Raw genomic sequence first — 6,551 nt, forward strand, 5'->3', positions numbered from 1 at the left:
CTAATAACCGTCTTAGCTGCATCCCACAATATAGCGGGAGATACTTCCTCCTTATCATTATTCTCCAGATAGATGTTAAATTCTGTCTTTATTAATTCCTTGAATGCTGGATCATTCAGCATGCTTGTATTAAGTCTCCATATAGTATTTCTTGGTTTGCTATCAACTCCATTATGATCTGATAAGTCGCTCTGCCCGATCCTACAATCCTTAAGCCTGTGTCTATCTGCACTGTACATAAACAAGTAGTCTAACCTGGAGTATTCAGTGTGGCGGGCTGAGTAAAAAGTATATTCCTTATCGGTCTTGTGGGTGTCACGCCACACATCGAGCAGTCCTAGATCCTGCAGTTTCCTATAGATATTTTTGGCAACTAGGCTCATTTTCCTATTTTGATTTGTGCTGTCCAATTTTGAGTTTAGAATTGTGTGAAAGTCCCCTCCACAGATAAGAGTGCCAGTGGTTTCTGTGGCAATTCAATCAAACGCCTTCCCGTAGAAGACCATGTCACTCCCTGGGGGTGCGTATTCATTAAATAATGTAACTTCCTTGTTATCCAGTTTACATTTAACAAGTATAAATCTACCCTCCTTGTCTTTTATTTCTGACATAAACTCAAAACGAACTGAATTTGGGATCAAGATTGCAACTCCCCTTCTACCCATTTTGTAAGAAGAAAAAAAAAGTGTTCCTATATCCCATTATCTTGAGTTTCTCGTGTTCAGGTGTGGATAAGTGAGTTTCCTGACAGAATAGTATGTCACCTCTCTCCCGTTTCATCTCTGCTATTACCTTACTTCTCTTGATGTCACTCCCCAGTCCGTTTACATCGAGACTTATGACCTTACTTCTCTTGATGTCACTCCCCAGTCCGTTTACATCGAGACTTATGACCTTACTTCTCTTGATGTCACTCCCCAGTCCGTTTACATCGAGACTTATGACCTTACTTCTCTTGATGTCACTCCCCAGTCCGTTTACATCGAGACTTATGACCTTACTTCTCTTGATGTCACGCCCCAGTCCATTTACATTGAGACTTATGACCTTAAATTCCCCATGATGCATCGATATAAACAAAAAGCCCTGTGCACCACATCTGCCTGCTTATCATGAACCTAGAAATGAACGAAAAAATCAAGAACGATAATAAAGTAAACCAAAGTGGGTAAATACTTTGGAATTCGGACTCCCATGTCAGAGGACTGTCTCTTGCCTCTGGGGTTTGAGGAGATGAGCCTGTCCGCAGGATGGGCCCCTCGCTCAGGTATGAAAATGCGTGACGTAGTCACAAACAAGACCTGGTGGAACCGAAAATAATAAGGGCGCCTATTTCGTCGCTTATACACATCGGTTAATTACAAGTGAAAACTCTATCGGTCATGAGTGCATTTCATGGACCCTCCCCTTGATGTGCCCTTCTGTCGCCCCATTGTCAATGTGTATTTAATCCTTAGCTAATATATATGTTATTAACGTGACGCTACTTAGTGTGTTCGTAATGAACACGTGCTTTTGGCTACTCACCCTTCTTCAGCATTGGGGGAAAATATGGGATATATTTGACCTATTGCAATGTCAACCGTAACAACCCAAAGTCTTAACCAGTTGAAGCTAGGAGGGCGCTATTTCATTATTGGATAAAAAAACGTGCCCGTTTTAGGCGCAATATTTTGTCACAAAAATATGCTCCACTATGCATATAATTGCCAGCTTTGGAAAGAAAACACTCTGACGTTTTCAAAACTGCAAAGATATTATCTGTGGGTGCCCGTGAACTGATCTTACAGGCGAAACCAAGATGCAACCTCAAACAGGAAATGAGCAGGATTTTTGAGGCTCTGTTGTCCATTGTCTCCTTATATGGCTGTGAAAGCGCCACGAATTAGCCTGCCCTTTCTATCATTTCTCCAAGTTGTCTGCAGCATTGTGACGTATTTGTAGGCATATCATTGAAAGATTGGCCATAAGAGACTACATTTACCAGGGGTCCGCCCAGTGTCCTTTGTTGAAATTGTTGCGTAATTTCCAAGCTGCTCGCATTCATCCATGTGATTGAGACTTGAGACAGAGAGGAGACTTCCAGGAATGATATATCATGAAGAGATATGTGAAAAACACCTTGAGGATTGATTCTAAACAACGTTTACCATGTTTCAGACGATATTATGGAGTTAATGTGGAAGAAAGTTTGGCGTTTGGATGAATTAATTTTAGTTTTTTTTTGGTAGCCAAACGGACCGATTTCTCCTGCACAACTAATCTTTCGGGAAAACTGAACATGTTCTATCTAACTGAGAGTCTCCTCATTGAAAACATCCGAAGTTCTTCAAAGGTAAATGATTTATTGAATGTTTTTGCTGATTTTTGTGAAATGTTGCCTGCTAATGCTTTATTTTGCATATTTTCAAAATCTGAGATGACAGTGTTGTTAACAAAAGGCTAAGCTTGAGAGCAAATAGATTAATTTCATTTCATTTGCGATTTTCATGAATAGTTAACGTTGCGTTATGGTAATGAGCTTGAGGCTGTATTCACGATCCCGGATCCGGGATGGCTCGACGCAAGAAGTTAACAGCTCGCGGTAACTATTAATTCTGTTAAATCCGATTCCGTGTCTTACATCTTCCCGTTGGAAATGAGTCTCTCTCGGATGTGAACGTCCTCTCGCCGAGATGGTTTCCCTCTTTCTCCATGCCCCTGCTTGTCAACAACGATCCACGGGAGAGCTTGCTCGAGTTTTTCCGCTGGTGATGTCGCCTTTCTCCTGGCGGTATACTCCACTGGGAAGCCCTTTGACTTCAGGTCCTCAGCCGACCTCGTCTGCACGCTTGTGTGTAACCGGGCCATTTTCCAGAAATACACGCATTTTTGCCGGGCATGGTGTTTGGAAGCGAACACCCTTCTCTTTAAGTGCTTTGTTAATGTATTCTTTCCTTCTTTTCAGTATCTCACCCGCGTGGTCATGGTCAAAGAACACTCGTTTGGCCTTGGAAGTTATCAGGCTTTTCCCAGGTTGCATGTAAGACTTTCTCTTTGACTGAGACCTTTAGGATCCGTACTACTATGGATCTTGGTGGGGCGCCGCCGGGGGGTTTTGAGGCCAGAGCTCGGTGTGCTCTCTCGATTCCCAGGTCAGTGTCGTCTTCAAGTATGCCCTTGAATAGACCCTCCACGGAGTTGGGCCTCTACTACGTTGTAAAGTCTAATGTTGTTTCGACGTGAGAAATCTTTGAGTTCTGTCACTTTTGCCTGTAGTGCGTGTTGGCTTTTCAGTGACTGTTCAACTGTTTCCTTGTCTGCGGAGGTCCATGTGTCCGTTTCCACAATGCGCTGTTCTGCGTCCCACATTCTTGTAGATATGCTGTGAAGTTCTAATTTGTTTTCTTCCAGTCTCTGGTTAATGTCCTTCTTGAACTCATTTAGTTATTTTCTTACATCTTCTCGGTGTAATTCCTCCTTCATCACCTCACGAAATGAGGGTTCTTTTGCTGCTGCTATCTTATTTGCACTAGCGTTAGCCATTTCGGGTTCATCGACGATTATATCTTCTGCTGTCTTGTTACGGGCTGTTGTTGTAGCTCCGCAACCTTTTCCTATTTTCCCCTTTTCCACAAGTTATCATAATGCTCGGAGTAAATACTTGAATTTAGGGGGGGGGATACCCAACCGATATGCAGTACGAAAAACTAGGCAGACATTTCCTAAGTTGCGTCACCGAAGCCCCTGTGTGTGCATGTCTGAGAGACAGCCGGGCTCTGGGCCACTGCCTACTGTTGAGAGCGATTTCTGCAAGGAAAGGATGCCCTGCTCCTGTTCCGCCATCACATTTTCCTCTCTCTCTCTTCCTCTTCCTCTTCTCCTTCTCTCTCTCAGTCTTTCTCTGTTCCCTTTGTATTCCAGATGACACCAACACAGTTAAAAGCAGGCTCCAACATCATGCAACATCAAGCATGTAACACACAGCATGTAACACACAGCATGTAACACGCAGCATGTAACACACAGCATGTAACACACAGCATGTAACACGCAGCATGTAACACACAGCATGTAACACGCAGCATGTAACACACAGCATGTAACACACAGCATGTAATACGCAGCATGTAACACACAGCATGTAACACGCAGCATGTAACACACAGCATGTAGCACACAGCATGTAACACGCAGCATGTAACACGCAGCATGTAACACGCAGCATGTAACACACAGCATGTAATACGCAGCATGTAACACACAGCATGTAACACACAGCATGTAACACACAGCATGTAACACGCAGCATGTAACACACAGCATGTAACACGCAGCATGTAACACACAGCATGTAACACACAGCATGTAACACAAAGCATGTAACACACAGCATGTACCACACAGCATGTAACACGCAGCATGTAACACGCAGCATGTAACACGCAGCATGTAACACACAGCATGTAACACACAGCATGTAACACGCAGCATGTAACACGCAGCATGTAACACACAGCATGTAACACGCTGCGTGTAACACACAGCATGTAACGCGCAGCATGTAACACGCAGCATGTAACACGCAGCACGGCACATGCAGCATGTAACACGCAGCACGGTACACGCAGCATGTAACACGCAGCATGTAACACACAGTATGTAACACACAGCATGTAACACACAGCATGTAACACACAGCATGTAACACACAGCATGTAACACACAGTATGTAACACACAGCATGTAACACACAGTATGTAACACACAGCATGTAACACACAGTATGTAACACGCAGCATGTAACACACAGCATGTAACACGCAGCATGTAACACACAGCATGTAACACGCAGCATGTAACACACAGTATGTAACACGCAGCAACACTGGATGCTTTCTCAGGTCTCTGATTCTTACGGATCCGTGCCCAGTGGCAGGAGACCAGACCACGATTAGAGATAGGCCCTAATTTACGAACAATCTTATTCTATATCAGGCTACAGAGCTTATGCAAATGGTTTATTAATCTGCTCCGGAGCTGAAGTTCAACGTGAAGTGATGACAGCAACAGCAGAGCATTAAAACACACTCTTTAATCACATGACAAAGGGAGAGAATTGGAGAAGGCAACAAACACACACACAGCGAAGGCAGATTTGGGGGGGATGACATCATTGGATCCTTTCTGGAGGCCCCCAGTCCCCGTTCGTATATTAATGATAATCTTATTAGCATAACTCTAAATCGTGGAAATGTTCCCTCATATCTGATTACGATCTATTTTTGGATCGGGTCCATGTGTCCAATGACAGTTGCAAGAAAAGGTTTGGGAACCCTTTGGAAGTACCTGGGTTTCTGCATTGATTGCTCATAAAATGTGGTCTGATCTTCATCTAAGATCACAAGAGTAGACAAACACAATCAGACTGAACTAATAACACACAAACAGTTGCACTTTTCACTTTAAAAAACATTTTTTGAAGACACTGAGTAATCACTCACAGCGCAGGCTGGAAAAAGTGTTTGACCATTATTGTGACTTAGATGGAGATCAGATCACATTTCATCAGCAATCACTGCAGAAATCCAGGTCATTCCAAAGGGTTCCCACGCTACTTCTTCATGCAGCTGTATATTTCTATGGTCAAAGCATTGCAAAACAGGATGAAGTTGAGCATATAGCCCAGTCTGACTGAATACAGTAAGGTGTCCCTACATTTGAATGTCAGTGTGTCTTTCTGTATAAATGGTGGGGCATCACTGGACAGGGCTACAGGGGTAATGGAACATACAGAGATGCTGCCTGGGTTCGACATGTGTTTCCTAGATGTTCACGCTTTCTATCCATTCAGGAAACAGACCAGGAACAGATCACCGTCAAATCTCTCAGAGGTCATGGAGAGAGTGAGTGTGTCTGTGTGTGTGCGCGTGTGTGTGTGACTGAAGACGGGACGCTGAACTGACAAGGACGGCCGGGCATTCGTGAGGGTGAGTCTGTTTCTGCTGTAACGTGGACTCTATGACGTGATACGTTCTTGTATCACGTCGAGCAAGGTGTCGTAGCGAACAAGTCTTTGTTCGCCTCGGCAACACCCACTCCCTGCAGCAGATGCAGTGAGTTTTTTTTAAAGAAGCTATTTCATCGGATATTACGGTGAACGCTGTCATTTTGGCTGACCAACACCCGTCGTCCAAAAAAGCCCACCGTGACAACAGAATGTTTCACTACTGTCACGCCCTGACCTTAGAGAGACGTTTTTATTCCTCTATTTGGTTAGGTCAGGGTGTGATTTGGGTGGGCATTCTATGTTTTCTATTTCTTTGTTTTTGGCCGAGTGTGGTTCCCAATCAGAGGCAGCTGTCTATCGTTGTCTCCGATTGGGAATCATACTTAGGCAGCCTTTTCCCCACCTAATGTTGTGGGTAATTATTTATTTTCTGTGTGTGTTTGTGTGCGTCACGGTTGAGTCACGTTCGGTTTCTGTTGACCTGTTGTTTTTTTGTGTGAAAGTTTCACTTTATTTAAAAATGTGGAATCACGCCTTGGCTCATCTCTGACGGGGAGTTTGA

Source organism: Oncorhynchus keta, chromosome 14 (assembly GCF_023373465.1).
Source record: "Oncorhynchus keta strain PuntledgeMale-10-30-2019 chromosome 14, Oket_V2, whole genome shotgun sequence".
Lineage (NCBI taxonomy): Eukaryota > Metazoa > Chordata > Actinopteri > Salmoniformes > Salmonidae > Oncorhynchus > Oncorhynchus keta.